Consider the following 26,101-nt stretch of genomic DNA (forward strand, 5'->3'; position numbering starts at 1 on the left):
TCTCCTGGATATCTCAGAAGAGCAGACTAAATGGTATACCAGGATGACATCAATCTGTGTTAAAATGTTTGTAAGAAAGGTTACAAATAAATGAGCAATTATTGGGAGGGGGCGGGGTGCAATTACAACAGGGTCATAAGGCAATGCTGGGGTAATGTTCTTCTCTTTATGTACAAGGATTCCAAGGGAATCCAGTAAAAGGTAATAAGACGAAGACAGATGGATCTGGCAGAACCTTGGCAGCTGTCAATAGAAAGCAGAGATGAGTACCTTCCATTCCTTACAAGGTTTTTCTAGAAACTGACAGCAGAAAATTAAAATCCTGTCAGGGGCCAACTAAAGATGTGCCCTGTATTGCTTGCATAATATTCAGTTGGATGTGAACAGATTTTTAATTTCATATCCTAATTAACGCTGATAGAGAGCAATTTCAAAAATGTCTCACAAGGATGAACCGGGTCCACTCAGTCAGCTCTCGAAATTGGCCAGGAAGCCCCGCGCAGCCTTCGCCCTCCCGGTGGCCTCCTGTTTTCCTTCCTCATCACACCCTGCCCCATGCTGGCTGGCTGACGAGACTGTGGTTCCTCTGCCTTCTGAACACATCACTGGCTCAAGTCTCTAACTATGTGTATCAGCGGTTTGAGGAGCCATCTCGCGTGCCCACGTTGCTAGTTGGGAATATATTTTAGAAAGCTTTGAAAGTTGAAATTTGCATGAAATCTACCTTATGCAAATATCCCAATATGAAAAATTTCTCACTAGAAATATCTTTAGCTCCATTATCAAAAAGTTGGTTGCGAGATGTCTCCTCCCACAGGTAAAGAAAAGATATGTGTATCAAAGTTCCACATAGATCACTAATCTTATGCTGTGATTTTTACTGTTTCAGTTTGTAACACTCTTCCTTCTCTTCCATTTGGGTGAAGAACGGAAAAGACCCTGATGCTGGGAAACACTGAAGGCGGAGGAGAAGGTTGGATGAGGATGAGATGGTTGGATGGCATCACCAACTCGATGAACTATGTTTGAGTAAGCTCTGGGAGTTGGTGATGGACAGGGAAGCCTGGCGTGCTGTAGTCCATGGGGTCACAAAGAGTCAGACATGACTGGGTGACTGAACTGAACTGAACTTCATTACTCACTTAGCATATTATAAATGAGTATGCTGCGTAGACATACCCAGAAAAATGTTTTATTATCACAAATTGAAATGACAAAATTAGTCTTCCCAAAATAGCTCTTTGGTATATTTTCACTTTACCTTTTACAGCCTATAGCTAATTTATTTGTAAATATAATATATTTGTATATACTACAGATCATTAAAATAAAAACAACTTTTACAAACAACATCAAAATCATACTATTTGTAAAATATATCCTTATAAATATTTCTTGCATGTAGATTTTCTAATCACAATCTGTGAAGATTCTATAAATCTTAAAACCAGTAAAATATACAATACTCTGTATTTTTTCTGTAACCCTCTTCTTATTTTCTTTTTTCTACAGTTATCTAAAATTTACTCAAGTGCATAACATATATAGACATACAACTCCTAGAATAAAACGTATGTACAAAACATGGGCTCCTCGAGGAAGGAAACCATAACTTTTGTATGTCGGTCATGGCACCTAGCACAGTCCTCAGCAGAGAGCACCGTTCATGAACCGCTAAGAGCGTAGACGGCTGAGTGAGTACAACAGAGGCGCTGCCCGTGCTAAACAGGGTGAGAGGGGGAAGACGTTCTCATGCACCCTACTGCTAGAAGTCTTATTAGTTCTAATGCTGGGCTTGGAAACTGACGATAACCATTTGCCTGACAGAACGAAAAGCAAAATCCCCAAGTTGGGTTCAAGCGAATTCAATGACCAATAAACTCAATTGCACTGGATACTGAAAACTTCATCACGCCTTTCATGTAGAAATGGAAAGATCTCTTCATGGAATGAAAGGAAAAACTGCCTGGAAACTCTCCAGTTTGGTGTCACTGTGTCAGCATACAGCTATTCAGAACTCATCACTAAGCCCCTTCCAAGCGTCAGCATCATGCTGTATCACAGGACATCGCCCACTAATGAAAGCAGCAGGCCCTGCCCTCTCAAAGACTACAAGAAGATACATGAGCTGTCCCTGTTACATGCAATAAGCAAAAGAACAGCTCAGAAAACCAGAGGAGACCAGATTCAATTTGTAAATTATGTTAGTAGGAATTCGAAGGGAAATGACAATTTAATTCTAAATTGAACATTTCTAAAATGAACACAACTTGGTCAACATTTCTCTCAGAATCTAAGTTGGTTTCCGGGAAATAATAATGAGAAGTAACAGGCAGCCTGCTCAAAAGCAGGTAACAAAAGTCAAATTATTATTTTACTGTCTAAGTACTTTAAAAATAGTTTTGCATTATTCAGGATAAAAACCATCAAGAAATATTTGATATGGCATTTGCATTATGTGAATATTCATTTTCAAAATACTACGTATGAACTTTTCTGTCCTTTCTCTGCACTTATTTTTATAATGATGTCCCCAAGGCAGGGGATGCATTCCCCCAGACAAGTGCTAAACTCTTTGAACTACAAGTTTCCTTAGAATAATTGTCTTAGAAATCTGGGGGCTTAATTTTGTGTATGGTTTTAATTTGTTAAACTAACTAGAAATAAAGTTACCTCCAAATACAAATTTAGCAAGCCCGTAATGAGAGTCCCTTAGACAGCAAGGATATCCAACCACAAACTCCGGGAGACAGTGAGGGACAGGAAGATCTGGCCGGCTGCAGTCCATGGGGTCACAGAGAGTCAGACATGACTTAGTGACTAAATGACAAACAACGAGGGCCATTATATACTAGGCACTTTCATCTGCAATACTTTAACCCCTACAATAAATACGGCAGACTCCAGGGGGCAGCTCCTTGCCCAAGTCCATGCTGGTCAAAACAGCAGAGCCTGATCCAAATACTAGCCCCGATGTCAGGGTTCTTCTCGTGTATCACGGACTGATTCTGTAATTCAGCTCGGCCAGAGGGTTCTGGGACAGAAAACCAAACTTCCTAAATCTCCAGCACAGCGTCCCCTGCATCAGTGCACTCTGACTACACCGCCACAGTCTCTGTCATCATAGAGACCTTTCTGGAAGCTTACAATCTGGGTCCTAACAGCTGAGGTTTTCTAATGGCTGCTTGAGGGAAGGTGGTTTGATGTTCCTTGTATATTCTCTAAAGCAACGGTAATGTTGGGAATAATGCACACATGGAATTGATCGTTTTCAATTTCTGTGGTCTGTGGTACAATAGGATTTGAAATAGGTAAGAGAATTTGGAGTATAGAGAAAGAATTTGATGGGAATGGCCAGAGAAGAGTGCAAGTACTTGATGTTTCAAGCCTTGTTGCCTTGCAAATCAGTGGCGAAGGACAGTACTCTGTTTCAACTGACTGTAAGAATTCACCAGAGCAAAATATTTCAAATACATCACAGTTGTGCCTCAAACTGAAAAGAGATCCCAGGGCACTTCGTCTTTGGTCCTAGCAGAGAGGGAGACAGAGTTATGGGTACCAGACAGAAACACCTGGAATGTGATGGTCTGTGTAAGTATGACTAATGTTTGCTTCATTTTTTTCCTCACCAAATCTAAACATCTCTTTGAAAGTGCAAGTCACTCAGTCGTGTCCAACTACTATACAGTCCATGGAATTCTCCAGGACAGAATACTGGAGTGGGTAGCCTTTCCCTTCTCCAGGGGATCTTCCCAACCCAGGGATCGAACCCAGGTCTCCCACATGGCAGGCAGATTCTTTACCAGCTGAGCCACCAGGGAAGCCCAAGAATACTGGAGTGGGTAGCCTATCCCTTCTCCAGGGGATCTTCCTGACCCAGGAATCGAACCGGGGTCTCCTGCACTGCAGGTGGATTCTTCACCAACTGAGCTACCAGGGAACTACCTCTGCCATTCATTTTGTGAGTCCTGCAGGGGAGCCTCTTTGCTTCTCTCATGCAAGCCTGCACTACACAGCTCATGAATGCATTACCATAAGGATCAACCAGACTGGTCCAGTAACTCTGGTTCTGTTTTCTGAGTGACAGTGGCGACACATGAACAGTACCTAGGTGGAAGCATTTGGGCAGGAAGTTAATTGCTTTGAGGAAGGGTTCACCCACCCATTTATCTTTTAGACACCATGTAACAGAGCTTACTAATATTGAGCCATGGTCTTTCTTGGCTTTGCAAGCTCACTTTAGAGGTGGTTAAACTTTTTGAAACCCAGAATGGCACTAAGCTTTCCTAAATTGATTGGGTTTTGTTATCCAAGCCATAGCCCTTTGATCTCCTGTACTTCAAATATAGAGAAGTTACTCTAGGTGCATGTCTAGGGTTATAGATGCCAACGAAAACCTTAAAGACTTCAAGAGCCACTGACCTGAGCAAAGTAAGACAGACAAGTTGCCTATACTAAGTAACGGGATCTGCTTTAGATTTTCCAGAGTTGGCTTCTCTGCAAAATAAATCTAGTATACACGCTATAGTGAACATTTTACTCCTGAATCACTGATTCAGATATAGGGTAATATGCAATATTTTCCTCTCCTGCCATTATTGTCAAGTGAGCTGGTTCACTTTCCTTGGTTCCAATCTCAGTGAATTGCCAAAGTGAAACAAGTGGTAGCTTCATTGACTTTTCCTTCATCACAGTGATACACCAAGTCCTGTCCACTCCCCCTGCCCAATATGTCACAGTTGTATCCTTTCCTCTTTCCCTATTCTGTCTTGACTGCTCCTTAGTCAACCATTTTAAAACACATTCAGTATCAGTTAAGCCCCAAACACCTCTCCAGTGCTGGGAGGAAGGAGAAACAAAGATTTGCGAGTTGTGTTCTCATTGTTTTCCACTCCCCGTCCTTCATATGAAGCTGTTTTCTTTCTCTGGGAAGCCTTCTCCAACCCCGGTCCCAGCATAAACCCATTTAACACCCTCCTGTGCACAGCCGTCAGCATCCGTGGTGGACTGAGCCCCACTAGCAGGCGAGCCGCCCGAAGAAAGGGGCCACGACCTCAGCCTGCGGCAAAGCCCACCGCGCGGGGGCACTCGGTGGGCCTGGGGTCCAACTGGACAGACTCTTCTGCACACAGACGCTGAGGCGCTGCTGTGCCGTCTCAGGGTGACCTCACTTTCAATGTCTATACATGTGGGTTATTCTAAAGATGACAATATATGTTTATTAAAATTTCAAGCATTACATTTACAAAGGGAAATTAAGGCATAACAAACTGTATCACTGTGTTCAATTAGTTGTTGAGAAAGTGCATGTAGGGTTTACTGCCTTGAACAAGAAATAAATAGAAACTAAGATATTTACTTGTCAATATAAAAAAATATGATATTGTGCCTTATATAATCAATCTTTTGCTTCAAATTATGTTTTAAGAGACCTAAGGAATTAAGCACAGTACCATGGAAGAGTAACACTTATATCATAATTTATGTACCATAAAAAATAAATTTAAATGTACTTACATTTAAATAACTTAAATAACTTACTTAACTTACATTTAAATAACTTAAATCACTGACCATATCACTGATTTGTTGGGTGACCCTGGACAACTGACATTAAATAATTATCCTTGAGTCAGGCAGCTGAAAACAGCAACTGAAATATATTTAGACAGGTGTAATTATCCTTGGTTTATGTTTTTATGGGTTCAATTGTGTAACATTTGAGATAGCATTAACTACATCAGACTGTAAGTAAATTCTACAGGTCACTGCCCCATTTTTTTTAATGACTTCTAAGAGCTTACATACATAAGATATGCAGTCTTCTTAAATGCGCATCTATCACCACCAATTATTCCCTCAAGTGAGCTGAAATCCGTCAGAGTCATCAGCAGGGGCAGTTTCAACCATGTGTCCCTTTACACTGCTTCTTTCACCTCTATGCTCTATCCATATTTTAGGATGTCCAAGATACGTTTATTTCTTTATAAGTATAAAACACACACATTTATTCTCTACCCTCACAGGGGTTCTTTTATTCTTACAGAGAGAAGAGAGAAGGTTGGGAAAAGTTTTAATAGGCTACAGAGTCTATCCACTTTCTTCTGACCCTTTATTTCCATGCAGGGGAAAAAAATGCGTGGTTTCTAAAATTTCTAAATGACAATCCATGAGTAAATACACATCTAGTTGAGAATGGAACACTATTTAAGCCTCTGTGCAACTAACACCCCAGATGAGTGATCACAGGAGTAAACTGATATACAAATGAAGCGTTTATCATCGTCTTAGAAGTCCTGGATAAACATTCTGGAAATATCTTAATGAACTGGTAACAACTCTTAGCTCCAGTGTGTCAGCGTGGACTTTCAGTTTAACTACAGTCTGCGGCTTCTTCAGGCCCAGGTCCCTGACAAGGAGAGGACATCTGATCATGCACCAAAAGGGCCAGTTCAAACACGCGCAGGTTTAAAATAACACGGTGATATGACCGTATGTGAAACAGATCACTAGTACAAGTTCAATGCATGAAACAAGGCACTCAAAGCCAGTGCACTGGGACGACCCTGAGGGATGAGACGGGGAGGGAGGGAGGTGAAAGGGGGGTTCAGGATGGGGGACACATGTACACCCATGGCTAATTCATGTCAATGTATGGCAGAAACCACTACAATATTGTGATGTAATTAGTCTCCAATTGAAGTAAATAATTTAAAAAATTAAATAATACAGTGAAAAGGGATTGATTGTCTTAAAATATATTTTTACTGTTATTCAATGTTACAGATTTTGTAGAATTATAGAGAAAGAAACATGGAGAAATCTTCAGAAAGCTCACCCATTTTGTAACAATTGCAGACTGCAAGTATTCTGAACTAAGCACACAAACCGGAAAGTGACCTACAGACAAAAGGAAGGGACGTGCATTTGTGCAGAGATGACCTAGTTTCTGAGACTAAATATTCTGCTGTGCTCCAGGTTCTCTGACTGACAGCTTTAAAATTCTCTATGCCTTTGTTTTATCTTACTTTACTTTATTTCCTTAATGCAATCACTGATGATGTGGTTTTATACTGACCTTTTTTATTTAGGGGACATAAAATAGAATATATTGTGTGACTATATGTAAAAATGTTAAAACACTCTAGATAAAATTAAAGGAATTACCTCAGAAGAGAACCATAAAAATTGAAGAAATTATTTCAGAAGAGAACCATAAAAAAGGAATGAATCTTGATGCACACTACTTAAAAAAAAAGTCAATCATGTATTGATTGTGTTCATCTCTTAATATCATCTCATAAAATTTCTACATAAAATATAAAATGGCATGAGTTTTATAAAGCAATGACGCTTCGGCAGCACATATACTAAAATTGGAACGATACAGAGAAGATTAGCATGGCCCCTGCGCAAGGATGACACGCAAATTCGTGAAGCGTTCCATATTTTTTGTTTATTCTTAAAATAAATGGAAACTCAGGTCCAAGAAAAAAAAAATAAAGCAATGAATTATTCATTTATCATTAAATATGGTATCATATCAGAAAAGCAAAAATGTCTGTATAAAGGGTTGATTATCAAGTATATCAAGTGATGGAAAAATAAAAATGCACTTTGAGAACATTTCTTATAAAAGTCATTTCTTAATCTCTGACCGGCAGTTCTGATAGTTTCCAATGACACTGAAAGGTCTGCATTTTCTTTTCTGTATATGTCTCCAACCAACTACAAGTAATTGAAAACAAAGACTTTTTAACCCTAAGAGTTTAAATGTAAGAAATCAATAACTTGTGCTTAAAAGCACCTGACTCATGTGTTTCTTTTCTTTCAAAATCATTCTTACAAATTGCATTACTTTGCTAGTAGACATTCTATAATTCTTTCTCAAAATTAAAATAATTTTGGGCAAGTGATCCTTTTTTTCCATTTTGCTGAATTCTAACATGTTTAAAACTCTAAATATCAATGCAAGTCAGAAGACACTTGCTAAAATACTTAATATTGATATGTACTTGAAAAAGAACAGAATAGTGTATTTAGTTTATTTTATTATTAATCCCTTCATGACTTCTTCTTTGTAAATTCAGTCACAAAATATTCAATATGTAAGCATGATTTCATTGGTATGAGAATTGGCTTATTCAGCTTCATAAAACAATTTGAATTATGGCAAAATATTATTCTCAATATGTAATGTATATTATGTGCATCCAGACTGCAAACTATCACCATGCATAAAAATACATTATGCTAAATTACTAAATAGTATAATTGCACTTGGCTGATTCTACAAAGGCAGACAGGATCAAGTAGGTAAAAACAAAAAGTTTAACACATCAAATAAGCCACAAATATCTAAAATGTTTGACAAAAATACAAAACTCTTCAAACCTGAGTGTTGATTTTCTCCATAAAAAAAAAAAAGAAAATCATTAGGCACCAATAGATAGTTCCCACTAAAGAAGTAATTGTAGATTTTACATTATTCTTCTCACACTACATTACCTGCATATTGTGATAAAACAGTAAGTGTATAAATGATAAATGAACTCACAAGATTTTGGTGTGGTTCCTTCTACAAACAATAAATTAAACAAGAAGCAAATCTAGTGAGCTGTAGGCCTGTTTCATTAACAAGCTGTCAGATTTCAGAAAATTACTTTTTTTCTCTTTATTTATCAAAGGGTATGGTGGGACCCAACCCACTCCAGCATTGTTGCTGGGAGAATTCCATAGACAGAGAAGCCTGGCAGAGTCAGAGATGACTGAAGTGACTTAGCATGCACACATGTACTATGGGACCTGAAAGCTTCTGCAGCCTAGATATATAACCCACAGGAAATATCTTATGAGGACTACCACATAAATGATGGTACCAACCAATGTTCACAATGAAATGTTTATAATACTTCCTTAGATTTTTACACTTTAAAGAAATTTCCTCCCATCTTTTCTCTCTTTTTTTTAATCCTGAAAAATACAAATTTCACTTAGACTTTTTAGAAATTTATTCCAAGACTGTTCCTACTTTGAGCTTGCTTAAGCCTGTCTCTCTCTTTCTCCTGACTTCCTGCCCAACAGCACTGTTTTAGCTTCAACAAATCCCCATACTGTGGATATCTACCATGGACAGAGGCTCCTAGAGAAACACAGGTCGAGACGCAGGCGGAAGAAAAGCTTTGCTGATATAGGACGTGGTTTTTCCTATTTCCGTTTCCACTTGTAGTTGTGACAGAATCCCCATCATACAGATAAAAACTACTCCTTGAAGAGATTAGAGAACAATGTGGAAAATTATGTAGTAAAAGAAAAGGCCTTGGAAGATAACTTCCTGAAGTTTCTCAACATTTATCTCATCACTTCCCAGAGCTAGAAATAGGTCTGTGGCCTCATAAGCCTGTTTTTGTTTTTGTTTTTCAATTAACATCAAATATAAGGCAAAGGAACCTTGCTTTCTAAGATCACAGAACATGCAAAATTTGCAGTGAAAATCATACCGGTGAAAAAGAAACAGTCCACCCTGGGAGTCTGCTCCCTGACAATGGGAAGCAGGCTTGAGGCCAAAACAAGATGCAGAGACTCAGACTGGGAGCTTTTGGGTTCAACATTCCACATTTCTCTTAACGATGCAATTTACAAAGAAACAAAACCACAATCCCAAGCCTGCTTCTCAACACACTGCTGTTGTTGTTTAGTCTCTAAGTCATGTCTGACTCTTCTGTGACCCCATGGACTGTAGCCCGCCTGCCTCCTCTGTTCATGGGATTTCCCAGGAAAGAATACTGGAGTGGGTTGTCATGCCCTCCTCCAGGGGATCTTCCTGACCCAGGGATCAACACTATGTCTCCTGCTTGGCAGGCAGATTCTTTACCGCTGAGCCACCAAAAAGCCCCAAATTCTTAGTGATTTATAACTTTCACCCATGGATCCATCCAGAGCTTTATACAATGTATCTAATATTTGGCATTTAAAACTTCTCATGGTTAAAACTAGTTAATACTTATTTTTATTTTTCCTTAACCAAAGTTTCTGCTTTCAAGAAGTATAATTTTATGAAAAATTTTAAATAACATTACATTATTTCTGGCCCTAATATTATAAAATTTTAGAAAGCTTAGGCTGCCTTGGCCTTACTCGGGTAAGATTAGCAACTGTCTTCATAAGTAATCATTGTGGCATGTGTTTGGTCAAATTTTGATAAACTGTGAACTGTGAGCATTGACTAAATATGCTTTTTTACATATGTCATTTGTCCACAGCAAATTATCACAATGAACAAAGAAACCAAAGCTATAATTAAGTTGATAAAAAATGAATATTACATTTTACAATTGTATCATAGGCCTTAAAGATAACTATTTAGAAAGATAAGTTTACTATATAAACAACACATGAAACACACAAACCTACCTGGAACAACTGAGGTATTTAACTCCTCTTATAACAATCAGGAAAAAAACTACTGGTTTTTTCCAGTGGTCATGTATGGATGTGAGAGTTGGACCATAAAGAAAGCTGAGTGCCGAAATATTGATGCTTTTGAACTGTGGTGTTAGAGAAGACTCTTGAGAGTCCCTTGGACTGCAAGGAGATCCAACCAGTCCATTCTAAAGGAGATCAGTCCTGAGTGTTCATTGGAAGGACTGATGCTAAAGCTGAAACTCCAGTACTTTGGCAACCTGATGCAAAGAGCTGACTCATTGGAAAAGACCCTGATGCTGGGAAAGATTGAAGGAGGAGAAGGGGACGACAGAGGAGGAGATGGTTGGATGGCATCACCAACTCGATGGACATGAGTTTGAGCAGGCCCCAGGATGATGATAATCTCATTTTGGAAGACTTATAAATTTTGGGAAACTGAAGCATGTTTTCACATTTGCTTATGTGATTTTACATTAGTTTATGTTATGACAAACCTAAACAGCATATTAAAAAGCAGACATCAGGTTACCAACAAAAGTCTGTATAGACCAAGGTACTGTTTTTCCAGTAGTCATGTATGGATGTGAGAGTTGAACCATAAAGAAGGTTGAACACCAAAGAATTGATGATTTTGAACTGTGGTGCCAGAAAAGACTTTTGAGAGTCCCTTGGACTGAAAGGTGATCAAACCAGTCGATCCTAAAGGAGATCAACCCTGAGTAGTCACTGGAAGGACTGATGCTGAAGCTGAAGTTCACTGATGCGAAGGCTGACTCACTGGCACAGAGCCTGATGCTGGGAAAGACTGAGGGCAAAAGGAGAAGAGGGTGGCAGAGGATGCGATGGTTAGCCAGATTCCCTGACACGAGCATGAATCTCAGCAAACTCCAGGAGACAGGGAAGGACAGGGAAGGCTGGCGTGCTGCAGTCACGGGGTCACAGAGTTGGACATGACTTAGCAACTGAACAACAAATAAGGTTGACTAAATATTAGATGCTACTTATTACATATTATTATTACAGATGAAACACACTATACTTTGTAAATATGTATAGTTATGTATTGTTGTATAAACATCCCAAATGGCCATCCACTGGTGAATGGATAGAAAATGTGCAGCATATCCCTACCATGGATATTACTCGGCAATAAAAATAAATACAGTACTGACACAAACTAAGATACGATGAACCCTGAAAACATGCTAAGTGAAAGAATCCAGTTACAAAAGGCAACAATTGCATGATTTCACCTATACAGAAGACTCACAGTGGGCAAGACTACAGAAGGAGGGCAGGTGAGTAGCTGCCTAGGGCTGGGGTGTTGGGGGCGGTAGGGAGCGCCTGCCATCCCTAGCAGACACAGAGCTTCTTTCGGGAGTGAGGACTGCGTTCTAAAACTAACTGTGGTGATGCTGGCACCACCTTGCTGATATAGTATCAAGGGTAAATTCGACGCTACGTGAACTATATAGCAACAAACTTGTTATAAGAAAATTTTTATTGATAATAAAGCATATGTGCTTGTCTATATGACAAGGCTTGTTGATGTGTTTAGTGTTAAATAAAGCAAAAATCAGTTTAAAATCAAATTGCAATAGAATTACGTTGAATTTTATTTTTATATAGGAGGTATCCACCTAATTCATACAATTAATTTTCTATCTACTATGCAGAAGTAGTCAGGGCCATTTAAAAGCAAAGAGTGGGGGTCAGCTAATCAAGCAAATACAATCATGAGTGACATTTCCAAGCTCATTTTATGATTTCACTTTTTCCTTATTCTGTTATACATATGGCCTTCTCTTCGGGGAATTAAATGCAAACATTTTTGTCATTTTTTTTTAAATTTCTGTAGGACTTTGTTCTTGGGTTAGAGAGAGAAAGAAATGGCATTATATGAAATTGAGTACCAATATCAATAACTGAAGAGGTAAAAAATGTGATTAAATATAAGTAAATAGGCTAATAAAAATAAATACTAAGATCTTCACATAACAATCACCTAAAATATATCTCACAAGTAAAAATGGAAAGTGTAATCATTTAATAGTTTATCAAGGCATGCAATGCATTGGAAATGGTGATTTGTGCAAAATGACACGTTATAGGTATGAAAACAGCAATGCATAACAGCTATGTTATCTCTGTATTATTTAGAATGATGTTTCTAAAACTATACATAGATTTTTAAACCAAGACCTGTGATATCAGAAGTACAAGATGGTGAATGACTCACACCAGAGCTATACAAAGATATATACTATGATATCTTAAGGAATGTTATCTTTCAAACATTCACCATGGGGAGTACAGAAAGTGTTACTCTATAATTTTTCCTATGTCCTCTCCAAATTTTCTTACAAAGAAATTTTTTTTCCTTTTATAGGTAATCCATCCATCTGCCACTAATCTCATTTAAGATTTGTTTTCAACAGCTCGGCATAGAAGATACCCCATCAGTCTGCAGTCATTCTCAAGTCTCCCAAACTGTAAACACAGACTGCAATAAGGCCCCAGTGCTTCTGTCCAACATGGTCCCTCTCCACACCACTGATAAACCTCCTGAAGGGCACTGCCCTCAGGAGCTACGTTTCCTCAACACAGCATCCATGTACTCTAGCTTTCATTTGCTTTTCTGTACTGTAGTAGCACAAATAAAAGCTTTTGCTTTCTACAAACACCCATCCATCCATCCATCCACACAACCATCCATCCAACCATCCATCCAGCCATCATCTGACAAACACTTGTTGACTGTCAGGTAGTCTATGTGGTGTGAACATAAAGACATAAAGCAAGCGCCTTGCTCTGAAGCTGCTGTTTGGCAGCAGAGTCAAACATGCGATAGAAGATCGATTCCTATCCTTCCTGAATTGTCCCTGTAAGTCAGAAGGCTGATCAGTGCTGTCTTTCTTATAACGATCTCTTCTGTTCTCTTTGGTGCTATATGATGGCCTCTGAGGACCATCAACAAGTACCCCCTGGCCAGAGAAATGGGTGCAGCCATTTCCTGGGGGCACTTTGGGAAGAGTTAAGCTTCTCTTAGTCAGCTGGACACACGGAGGGGCAGCCATCAGCAGGGCTCGGTTCCCCGGCTGCTCTCCCTTTTTAGGGAGGGGTGTGGAAGTGGAGGGAGCGCACAGAGCACTCGGAGCCTGAGCGTCAAGCAGCCTTGGCTCAAGGCCCCCTGTTCCCGGGGGCTGCTGGGGACAGCGAGGGCCAAGTGCATCTCGGCTGGGCGGCCCTGTGAGGGCTGAGGGCCCCGGGGACCCTGGGATGGCGGGGTACACTCTCAGCTCTTCCTGATGAAGTGGGAATTCTGAGGATGCGTGCCAGTCCCAGAGAGCCCCTCACCAGGCGACACAGCTCAAGCGTGGAGCTGCAGGCAGGACAGTTAGCGTCGCCTGTGTCTGTCACTTGATGTCAGAGTCTGTCCTGAACATCCAACTGAGCAGGCTTGAGAACTCTAACGTTAAGTGTGAGCACATCCAGCTGTGTCCTTGCAGGAAGAGGACGCCGAGACATCAGGGAGAACGACGGCTTGTTCCCGAGAGCTTATCCTCAGTTATTTTCCTTCTGTCTCCCGCAGACTAGGTACGCATATTGACGCATACTCACTTCAGTAGCACTGACTGTGACCACGTGGTTTACTGCTCCATCTCCTGAGCCTGGTGTCTTGCAGATAGGTAGGTTTCCGATAAACACCTACCGAGTAAATGAATGATTTGTAATCACTTAACTGAACAAGCTCCTCTTCCCACTTCAGTATGAGTAATATGAGGTCAGAGATCACATTTACCTTGTTCACTCTGAATTTCCAGCGTTAGCACAGCGACCAGCACACGAAGAACAGGCACTCGATGCGTATCTTTAAACACAACTGACTCCGCATGCAGTTGTCACCTGTCAGAGTCTACCAAAGCGGGGTTTCTTGCATGCGTGCCCTCTTTTTTCAAGCTCAGGACATCATCTTTTGCATGTACTACTAACAAAGTATACCCACTGCTCTACCCACCTACAATCTACTTTATAAGCTGCTAATTCGTCCTGAAGTACACATCTCTTTATGTCTTTGAAGTGAAAGTGAAAGTGAAAAATCACTCAATTGTGTCTGACTCTTTGCAACGCCAAGGACTATACAGTCCATGGAATTCTGCAGGCCAGAATACTGGAGTGGGTAGCGTCTCCCTTCTCCAGAGGATCTTCCCAACCCAGGGATTGAACCCAGGTCTCCCACATTGCAGGCCGATTCTTTACCAGCTGAGCCACAAGGGAAGCCCCATGTCTTTAGTACTTATAAATATTAATCCCTCCCCACCGACCACTGACTAAGGTCTGCACTTAAATTACTTCAGGAATATGTTACTCATTCTCTGACAATACACTCCCAAGAGACGACTCCACAGTCTCCATCTCGAAGTTCTCTCTTTCTCTTCCCCTTCTTCCCTCTTTCTCTTCCTTCTCTCACACATGTTCCATCATTTAGACCTTCCTGCGGCCCTTGTCACTGTGTATTTTGTAGGGTTTCTGATTTTCAGTTACATGTTTGTGCAGCTGTCTAAGCTGGTTCCAGCTTACTATCAGTTTCCTCTCCAACAACAGATGCGTTCAGAGAGAATCCAGAAGCGACATCCTTGAACCGTGGACTGCAGATACTTCTGCATCATGCTTCACACAGGTTCTGCACAAAGTGAAGAGCTCAATAAATACATGTTTCATCAGTGATGCACCATGTAGTGTTCTGTGAAAGCGAGAATTTCCTATCCTTCCAAAGGTTTTTTATAGTTGACTGGACTCATTGCCAATCGTATATTTTCATGAGTACAACAGACTCCGATGGCCTGAATAATATTCATATTTTTAAAATTGAACGTGCATAGAGATCTGACATTTGCTTTGAATGGATCATTCCAGACTCTTCAAGGTGCATCACACAGGCGGGCGAAAATTGCCCTCAGCCTTGTTACCTGCAGCTCCCTATCTACCTTGTCAAGGAGCTGACACACAAACTTATTTTTTTCAAAACCTGCCAGGCAGAAGCTCACGGTATTTAGGGAGTCTAAAAGCCTAAATGACAATTTCCAAATGAATATTGGGAGAGTTAATCTGTTTCCCCTTACCTGCCATATAAATCATTCTCTTCGTGCTCAAGGGCTTCACATGTTAATAGAAAATATCTGTTTCCCTGTTCTCACTGCACTGGTGTTTCTATCACTGTGACTGCTGCTGACAGAGATTTTCCAGTTCTAGTCTGTGGCTTAATAACCACAGGAGACACCGATTTGGCAAAATACGATGTTATTTCATGATGTTAGTTCATTATCAATGTTTAAAACCTGGCAGCTAAATGCCCCTGTCAGATATTTACTCCAGGTATTAGTAAACATGATCTTGTGTTCCTTGCACTCTCATGGACGTGGATAAAATGCATAGCTATTTATTTTGCATACTCCCTCCCCTCGGCATTTCATTAAAAATAGGAATACAAGCATAAACTACAGTCACTATACGCACATATGCATCAATGCCTATGTTCTTCCATGTCAAGTATGCCTCTAGTGCTGAAAATAAATGCTTCTTTAGGGACAAAAAAATATTTCTGTGCTTAAATATGACCTTTTAACTTATTTGAAGTGTTTTAATGAATTTTATGAAATTTCAGTTTATTACAGCAACATTTATAAGAATATCTGGTGAAGATTTACACTCTGGTAGCCTTCAGCTATTGAAATACCAGTCGGCTCAACTGTTCACTATCGTGCAGTTATCACAGCCCTTAGATTCAGTAGTCACACCTGCAGCTACCCAAACACGAGCACAATTCTGTGATGTTCTGTTGACATTAGGAATCCTCTGTTAAATGACGAGGGCATTTCTTCTCTGTGGTACTCACCCCCAAACCCATACCCCCAGTCTTATCTTGAGAGAACTAAAGACATATCTCACTTGGAGATATTCTACCGGATAACTGGTCGGTAGTCTTCAGACTCTCCCAGTCAGAAAGAGTGAAGAGGCACTGGGAAAGCGTCACAGACCAAAGGGGACGGGGAGACGGGACAGTGAGAGTCGGTGTGGTGGCTTGGACTGGACTTGGGGCTGGGACAGAAAGAGGACATTCATGGGGTTCACTGGTGAAATCCAAATAAATCTGCACCATTAACCTTGTTAACAAAAAAAGAACAGAAGTTAAACTAGACGTTTATTTGTGAAAATACAGTCATCCTCCTTAACCTTTCCTGAGCTTTTGAGAAACTTATCTTTATCATTTCATGATTCATGTTTACGTGGGAGCACATCGTTCAAAGGGCTATAATGACCCAATTGGCCATGACACAATATAACCTTTAAAATAACTCCAGCATCACAATAGACATAGACAATGGTGCTGCTGGCTTACTATTTACACTCTCTCCTATACACAAAAAATGAATTGCCAACGTGTCTTTGAGAAGGAGCCCATCTGCTTCTCTCTGAGACATGTGCACACCCGAGCAGGCAGGCAGGCGTTTTACTGTAGCAAAGACTTGCCACGAAGGTGCCAGGGCACCCAGGAGACGGGCCCCCAGCTCACCCTCCTCGGCAACAACATAAAGCTGGGACTGCCCTCCGTTCAGTCTCTAGGAAATGCATCTGCGTGGCGAGCCCTGCTCTCCCTCTGACCCAGTCAACTGCCAAGCACCACGCAGGCGTGACAGGACCGCTCTTCCTTCCCACCAGCAGTTCTCAAGCAGGGCCTCTGAACCAGCAGCATGGGCATCACCTGGGAACCCTTCACACCAGGGTTAAGAACTACTGAATCGCGGGGTAAGCCCAGCCATCTATGCTCTGACGAAGCCCACAGGGGCTCCCACTGCATGCCCAAAGGCGGATCCAGCCTTCACCATTCATGACAGCCACTCGGTGAGACAACGGTTTCACGCCACCAACACAGACAGCCACACAGTCCTACCGCTGCAGCTGACAAAGCATAACTACTGCCCAAGTCCCAAGCTCCTTTTGTTTACAGCCTTTCTTATGTTTTTCCTTCTATTTTACCACTAAGTGAAAGCGAAAGTCGCTCAGTCATGTCTGACTCTTTGCGAGCCCATGGACTGTTCCATGGAATCCGCCAGGCCAGAAGACTGGACTGGGTAAGCCGTTCCCTTCTCCAGGGGATCTTCCCAAGCCAGGGATGGAACCCAGGTCTCCCGCATTGCAGGCGGATTCTTTACCAGCTGAGCCACCAGGGAAGCCCTTTTTACCACTACAGTGACTGAGAATCTTCCAGGTTTGGGCACCACAGTTAAAGGGGTAGATGGCCATAACATTCTGGAAAGAGCTTAAGACTTGGGGACACTGTTAAACAGAAAAAGAACAAAGACAAACTCCGGCTTAAAAAAATTTACCCAAAGATTCAAACAGTCAGTTGTATGGCTATAGTTAAGCCAAAAACTTATCCTGTGTGAATATTAGTTCATCATTCTGAGGAGGGCTCCTCTCTCTTCAAACTGGGGTTTAACAAAGCATTCGCCCCTGGCCGAAACAACTAGGCCAGCACCTTGCCGTTTGCTGAGAAGGAGAACCTGTGTAAAAGCGCTGGACGCAGCTGACCAAGGGATACGCTGCTGTTAGAAGCACTTGTTTGGCTCACTGTGACCGTCCAAGTACCCACATTTCTCCTCTCAACATCTCTCTCTCCTCTCTCTGCTCCGCTCAGAATGGCCAGCCACCCGCCCCATTTGGCAGAGTCCTCCCTATCAGGCCCAGTATGGCAGCCTCTTCTCTGTAGGGTCTTTCTCTAACAGCGACTTGGATGCAATTAAAAGTTCCTCTAAAGTTAGCAAACTGCAGACTTCACCGCCATCACCTTGTCCGCATGGCGGCCATCTCCCAGCCAGCTAAGACAGACATCTCCCAGCCAGCTAAGACAGACACCCTCCTGGGTGCCCTGAGTCCCTGCACCATTCCACTTGTTCTCAGACACCACCAGGCAAGCCCACTGGTTTCCCACCGTGGAAGGCTGAAAGCAAATCTCTTGGCGTGGCCAAGAAGCCCATGCCTCCTGCCTCAACTCCCTCTGGGTTCCAGTCCCACTGGCTTCTGTTGCCACATCTGAGAGCCTGTCCACCTTCTCCGGGGGCTTCTGTGTATCTGCCCGGAACGCCTTCTCCCTCGCCACCCACTTATACCTGCGTGTCCTCCAGAGAAGCCTCCCATGGCCTTCCAAAGACCTTCTGCGCTCTTCCATCCATGCAACTTTACGTGAGTTTGTGTGATGAGTATATAGATTCTGGAGCTGGAAGACCTGGATTTGGATCTGAGTTTTGCTGCTTCCCAGCTGTGTCACGCTGGGCAAGTTACTTAACCTCCTCACTCTCTCACCTATAAGACAGGAATAATAGCAATGCTGATGGCACAAGGCTGTTGCGAGGAATCAGTGAGTTAATGCATGAAAAGTGTTTCTTGCATCTAGTGAGTCTCTGGTGATGCAGTGGTACAGAATCTGCCTGCCAGTGCAGAAGACGCAAGAGACAGTGGTTTGATCCCTGGATCAGGAAGATCCCACAGAGGAGGACATGGCAACCGACTCCAGTATTCTTGCCTGGGGAATCTCACGGACAGAGAAGCCTGGTGGGCTACAGTCCACGGCATCACAGAGACGCAGACACCACTGGGCACACACGCACCTGCGTCCAGAAGATGCTCAATGTTATCACTGTGACTCTTGCTCTTATTGTTACCCCCACATCAGAATATAGACCCCTTAAAGATAAGGGCAGTGTCCATCCCCTCACCTTGTGGAACACATTAATGGTACATGACTGACCTTCAAAAATGTCTGTTGAATAAACAAATGGCTCTAGTTATTATTATATTTAGCACATATTAAAATAATTATTATGAGTACATAATTCTGTTTTTTCATCATAATGTCTGACTGTTAACAGTAGGGATGATCTCAAAGTTATCTGCTTTGACTGCAAACCTAACAGTGAAAGACATACAGTAAATATTTATTGACTGAGTGAACAAATTAGGAAATAAATAAAAATAAAGTGTGAATAGATTAAATGTCTTAAAGCCTTTTTCGCCCATAATTTCCTTTACTACCTGCCTCTTGGGTGATGCTTCACTGCACTGAAAACGCTGCAATGGAATTCGTTTTCCATTCATATGAAGCCTGAGGAAACATTCCTGAGATCTGGGCGTACAAGGGAGATAAAGGGCAGACTAGAAGCCACAGGTCTGCCCCTCTAAACAGGAGATTCTGGACTAAACTAATCCAGATTAAAGGATTAAAATAACTGATTCAAACTAAAAATTGCTTGTCTCTCAACTCTGTCCTACATGCGTGGACCCCTCCATTTCCGAACATAAAACAGGCCATCACAGAGTCCTGGGAGGAGAGGCCAGGGGCCTGGGGGCCGCTCATTCCTGATGCGAGCCCGGTAAGCACGCGGGACACGCCTCCCAGCGCGCCTGCCGGCCGCCCGGCGATCCACGGCCCTGAATCACGCTCGCTCTGCACCGTTGCCCTCCCGGCTTTCGGCTTGCCGCTTCAGGGGCCGATGTCAGGAATATGGAAAGGGAGATGGAGCAACAAATTACTTTCCACCTCTCCTGAACGCTAGGACATAATCCAAAACCAAATGTAGTGGTTACGCTGCTTTTATTTATTTTCTTGTTTGTTTGGATTCTAACAGTACTTTAGATGTTTAGAAAGGAAAGGCAACACTGAGAAAAGTCCACTCATGATTCTCAAAAGCAAAATGCCATTCTCCGTTCCTAGGGTAAGAGACATATTCCTGTCTAGGGGAGAGTGAGGCGAATTTCTGTCCTTGTTTCCAATTAGCTTTGCTGTTTTGTGAAAAGTAACCGAAAATCTACCTTCTAGATACCACCTCAACTGCAAAATGAGAATATAAGTCAAGGTTTTATAACTATAATTTCCTATTTCTCTCACTATATATATAATATATATATAATTTATTTCTTGTCTCTAACCTAATCTAAAAAATCATGTTATATAATTGGTGAAATGCCATTTTTCAATATCAAATGTATTATGACATCAAAAATGTTGATACCCCTTAATTTTTAAGAAATCTATTAACATAATTTTTCATTAGAATTTTCTTTCCTTTATCTGAACTCTTGTCTCAGTCCATAATTAGGCCTCAATCCCTATGCTCCATGTTAAAAATTCACAGTGAGCATTAACTCCTAAAAATATTATTTAATATTCAAAGCTACCGAGATAATTAAAAATAAGTAAATTCACACACTTGTAAAAAATAAATGACTTCCCTTATCTACTCATATTAACAGTTCCTCACCCATGCAAAGCTGTAAAAAGAAGAGAAATTTCATAAACTTTTTAAATGAGCGGTTACTGTTACCATTCCAACGAAGTCCAATAATCTACCTGTATTTTGACCACCACTGTTATAAGCCATTAAAGAGCAAAAGCATGTCACTGGCAGTCTTTTAAATGTAGCTGCTTTGTTGGAGAATGGAGTAGAATATTTTAGATTAAGAAAATAAGAGGCAAGGAGAGAAAGAGAGAGAGACTCATTTGAGGTCACTGAAAAGTGGTCATTCTAAACTATTCTATTTCTACAGAAGACCCATCCTGCGCGGATGCATGCCTGTGTGTCTGTGTGTGTCTGTGTGTGTGTGCAGGCCTCTGTTGTGTGTGTGTGTGTGTGTGTGTGTGTGTGTAGGCCTGTGTGTGTGTCTGTGTGTCTGTGTAGTCCCTACTACAGTGCAAAGCCACTCAACCAACAACACAAGCTGAGAGAGTGTGCCTCGGGGAATGCCAGCAGTTGAAAATCTGTCAAACACGGTGTGAGGACCGTGCAGAATAGAGAAAGCAGGAATAATATCTGCATGCTTAAAACAGAAGAGCCTGCCCCAGAAAGAGCAGAAAGAAGCAGCATCTAAAATGGTCCAGTGTGAACAGGAAGATGCCAAGAGGCTCCAGACTGAAACAGTCAAATAGGAAAAAAATTCATAAAGAAGGAGGCAACTTATAAACAATTTTTAGCAAGGATGGGAAAGTCTTTCCAGCACTGTAACTTCCTGTCAGAGCAATTTCCTGAACAAAACATAAGGGACACCAGTGGAGAAGACCATGGTCAAGTCACAGGCAAGGGGACATTTATCCCTTAGACAGGAGGTGGCCTTTGGGTGCAGAAACATTTCAATCAAAACACTGCTTCACCTTTTTATTTTTGTGACCTTGGGAAAACAAACACATCTCCTAGCCTCAGTTTTCTCACCGGTATAACCTGAGATCAGAGATCTCAAGTGTATAAGTCACTTAGTCGTGTCCAACTCTTTGCAACTGCATGGACTTGCAGCCAGCTAGAATCCTCGGTCCATGGGATTCTCCAGGCAAGAACAGTGGAGTGGGCTGCCATTTCCTTCTCCAGGGGACCTCCCTGACCCAGGGATCGAACCCAGTATATTGCAGGCGGGTTCTTTATCATCTGTGCCACCAGGGAAGCCCCTGGAGATGTTAAAGAGCTGTTGAGAAAAACGTGCTGGGCTCTGTGCCTTGCCTGACACGTAAGTAGGTGTTCAATCTTTACAAATTAATGAGAAAAACAAGACCTTACACAAACGGAAATAAAATTATAAGAGAAAGCAACTTAAAACACCAAATTACATCAGAATGCCTCAGGCAGTAATACTAATCCGTGGAAATCTATTTATTTATAAGATTCAGCATCCACTATGTTCTGGAATAAACCTCAGCCAAGCACAATTTCTGACACTGCCTTAGGATTTATAATATGCTCCTAAAACTACAAATATTGCAATATACTTGTTTTAACCAGTCAAGTCTAATATTATCTGACTCATATATATAGAAATACATATTTGTGGAGTATTTATTCAAGAATTAAAATATTAATATTCTCCTAATAAAGGGCCACTTGGAAAAGTCTTCTTAACTGCATTAGACTTTGCATTTTTTCTTCTGTTCTCCTACATGCTTTTCAACTAGCTGAGAGTTTGCCTGAGCTCAAGGAACATAAGGATTCCTTGTTAAATGAGTTATTTCTTTCAGTTAGAAGGATTCAACCTGAGCACCCAAGAATAACATTTGTCAGAGAATCTGCTATAGAAACATGGAGAACAGATCTATTCCTAGGAACTAAACCAGGTGTCTTCCCACAGGGATCCCTGGTCATAAGGAAATACTAGAATTCAACAGCCAAAACCCATGTCCCCAAGCCAGTAAGCTATGCACCTCTAGGCTAATTCATTCCACTTCTCTCTCTCTTTACTCACTAAGTAGTGTCCAACTCTTGCGACCCCATGGACTGTAGCCCGCCAGGCTCCTCTGTCCATGGGATTCTCCAGGCAAGAATACTGGAGTGGATTGCCATTTCCTTCTCCAGGGGATCTTCCCAATCCAGGGATCGAATGTGGGTCTCCTGCATTGCAGGCAGATTCTTTACTGACTGAGCTATGAGGCAAGCCCAATCAACTATACTCCAATAAAGATAAAAACTTCATTCCACTTACTTTATTTTATTCAGTTGTTAACTGAGGGATGATTGCTTTACAGACTGTGTTGTTTTCTGTCGAACATCAACATGAATCACCACAGGTGTACATATGGCCCCTCCCTCTTGAACCTCACTCCCGTCTCCCGCCCCATCCCACCCTCTAGGTTGACACAGAGCCCCTGTTTGAGTTTCCTGAGCCAGACAGTGAATTCCTGTTGGCTATACTTTCTTAATTAAATACTACCCACATTTTTATTTGTTTTTATATTTATTTGTCTATATAATTTTTGCCCTGTATCCTCGATCATTAAGGCTGCTGTAACAAACAACCATAGACTGGGTGGCTTACAAACAACAATTTGTTTCCCACCGTTCCGGAGCCTGGAAGACCACGGTCAAGGTGCCAGCAGAGCTGGGGCCTGGGGGAACCTGCTTCCCGGCTCACGGTGCAGCTCTGCCGGCGTCCCCGCGGGGCAGGAGGGGCGGGAGATCTCCCTGAGGACTCTTTCCTGAGGACACCCTCACACTCGAGGGCTCTGCCCGCACGACCGGATCACCTCCCAAAGGCCCCACCTCCACACACCATCACTTTGGCAGTTAGGCTTCACCATATGAATTTTGAAGAAAGAGGAGCATTCAGCCTATGAATGACTATTGACTCTGCAAGTCAATAGTCCTTTTTTTCTCAAAAAGTTTGATTTTAAAAAAATCTATAAACACTCATTTTTATTTTCTACAGACACTTAAAAATGAGATAAATCACGTTTCTTTCTTTATCAGTATAGTAGTGATTTAAAAAAAAATATATAATAAATCTTAGTTACGGTTTTAAGAAAACTGAACTTGGGTAAACTTGGGAAAGGGCAGTTAGAAGATGTCTTTCAGCCCAGAAAAGATAAACTCTTCTGGGACTATCACGGTTCACGTATTTACTTGAACAGAAGTGGAACAGATGAGGATGCGTTTTGTCCCTCGGTCAGAATCTCCTTGCTGGCATTGGGGCCACCACGCCAACGTGTACCCCTGTCACTGATGCTGATCTTACAACTGTCCCCGCAAACCAAAGGGATCTGTGAATTAGATTTCCCATCATTTCTCATTTGGGCAATTTTCAGCTTAGTCTTAAACAAGCTGATAGCACTTTTAAAGTACACAACTGTATCTTGCTTTTTGAAAGGGTTTGTATCAGTGATTAGAATTAAAGCTCCTGTTACTGTTGTCTGCACTCCAAATTTGGTTTATTACAAGGCCCAGACTCCTGTCCTCGTGTGCAGTCCCCATCTGCCACTGACGGCAGGAACACAGGCCGCGGAAGGCCTCCTCTGCTGAGGCTCCACGTAGCAATTGCACCTGCACACCTCACTCCCCCCGTGTTTGTCTACAGCCCATCTTATCCACTTTGATAAAATCAAATCCCTCAGAACATAAACTGCGTTTTTCGAGAGTTGAACCACAGAGAACTTTTGATTCCCCAAAGAGAAGAACACTGTGAGGAAACCCAGAATATGTAGTGATTCACATTAAATTTAATGATAACACACATAAACACACACAGATACACACACACACAAAGTTCCCCTAAAAACAAACATGATTTCCATGTGTGGTGCATTCCAACCCAGTATCTCTTTCCAGAGGTTTCTTCCTGCTTGGAGCAGCAGATACAAGAAGGATGGCCTAACAGTTGGTCACCTGTTCCAAAACCGTGTAAAAGAGATCTGAACTCATCCTTTCACTTGATAAGTAGCAACTCAGTCTGTATGAATAGGGATGTGGGTTTAGATCTGCTTCCCGATGGTTCCATGGACAGAGGATCCTGACAGGCTACAGTCCTGGGGTCCCAGGAGTTGGACAAGACTTAACAACTAAACCACCACCACCAATGATGGCTCAGACTTCGCTGGTGGCTCAGACAGTAAAGAATCTGCCCACAATGCAGGAGACTCGGATTCAACCCCTGGGTCAGGAAGATCCCCTGGATAAGGAAATGGCAACCCACTCCAGTATTCCTGCCTGGAGAATTCCACAGACAGAGGAGCTTGGTGGGCTACAGTCCATGGGATGGCAGAGTCAGACACGACTGAGGTTAACATTTCAGATCTGCTTGGAGGGGTGGTACCCATTTCTCCAGTTTGGTTACAGGTGTAGCAAGACTGAGACAATGACATTTCTTTATGCAGTCAGATTATGTGCACTGGTCCACAGTTCAGAATCCACGGTCTCAACTTACGATGGAATATTGTTCAGCCTTAAAAGAAGAAGGAAATCCCACCATTTGCGACAATATGGATGAACCTGAAGGACACTATGCTAAGGGAAGTAAGTCAGACATAGAAGGACAAATACTGCCACTTAATAAGGCATGTAATAGTCAAGCTGATACAGAGTACAACAGTGGTTACCAGGGGCTGGGGGAAGAAATGGAGAGCTGCTAGTCAAGGGATATAAAGTCTCAGTTACACAGATGAGTGAGTTCTGGAGATGGTTGCTACAGCACACTGCTTACATTTAACCACACTGTATTGTGCACGTAAAACTTCAAGAGGGTAAATCTCTTAGTAAGTGTTCTTAACACAATAAAATAAGAAAAATGAAAACCAAGATTTCTGGCCCCTTGTTATCTGCCATCACAATGCTTCGCTCGTAAAGACATTATTCCATGACACCATTTTAAGCTCTTCTAATAATAATATTTAAAATTTCAGTTTTTGCAGACTGAAGATAGCTGTATTTTATTTTTAACAATACCATTCACTAACATATGTGTTAACTCTGGCGACTGTGAGAAATATCAAACCTAATGCTAAATTATACCATTTCTGTTTCATATTTGAGTCAGAGAACATGAGACTAAATTTGATATTGTTTTGTTTTGTTTTTTCTTAATAACAGTAAAGCTCTTACCATTATGCCATGAGAACAGAGGGAAACGCAATGAATCACCCCCCACTTATCAGCCAAGCTGTGAGATGGTAGTCATCAGGGCACTGGCCCAACAAGGGTGGCAATTAATGGGGCACTAACCGGGTAAACAATTAACGAGTGTAATTAAGAAGATTCTGAATCTCATGTCTAAATGTTACCCCAAACAGCTGGATCACTTGCCTGGAGAAATGCTCTGCTCTCCAGTTTTTGATAAGAAAAATGGAATTATTTCTCATTCTCATATCCCC

General features: G+C 41.6%; 1 protein-coding gene and 1 non-coding gene across 3 annotated transcripts in view; one reads left to right on the forward strand and one right to left on the reverse strand.

Moving 5' to 3' along the window:
• NALF1 (NALCN channel auxiliary factor 1) overlaps nt 1–26,101 on the reverse strand; it is a 583,754-nt gene that overhangs the window by 519,538 nt on the left and 38,115 nt on the right. The gene's annotated exons all lie outside the window — the stretch shown is intronic.
• On the forward strand, nt 7,351–7,453 carry LOC122687193. Its single transcript, XR_006339085.1, has one exon. It is a non-coding gene; the product is annotated as a U6 spliceosomal RNA (small nuclear RNA).

This window comes from Cervus elaphus, chromosome 30 (assembly GCF_910594005.1).
Source record: "Cervus elaphus chromosome 30, mCerEla1.1, whole genome shotgun sequence".
NCBI classification, from domain to species: Eukaryota; Metazoa; Chordata; class Mammalia; order Artiodactyla; family Cervidae; genus Cervus; species Cervus elaphus.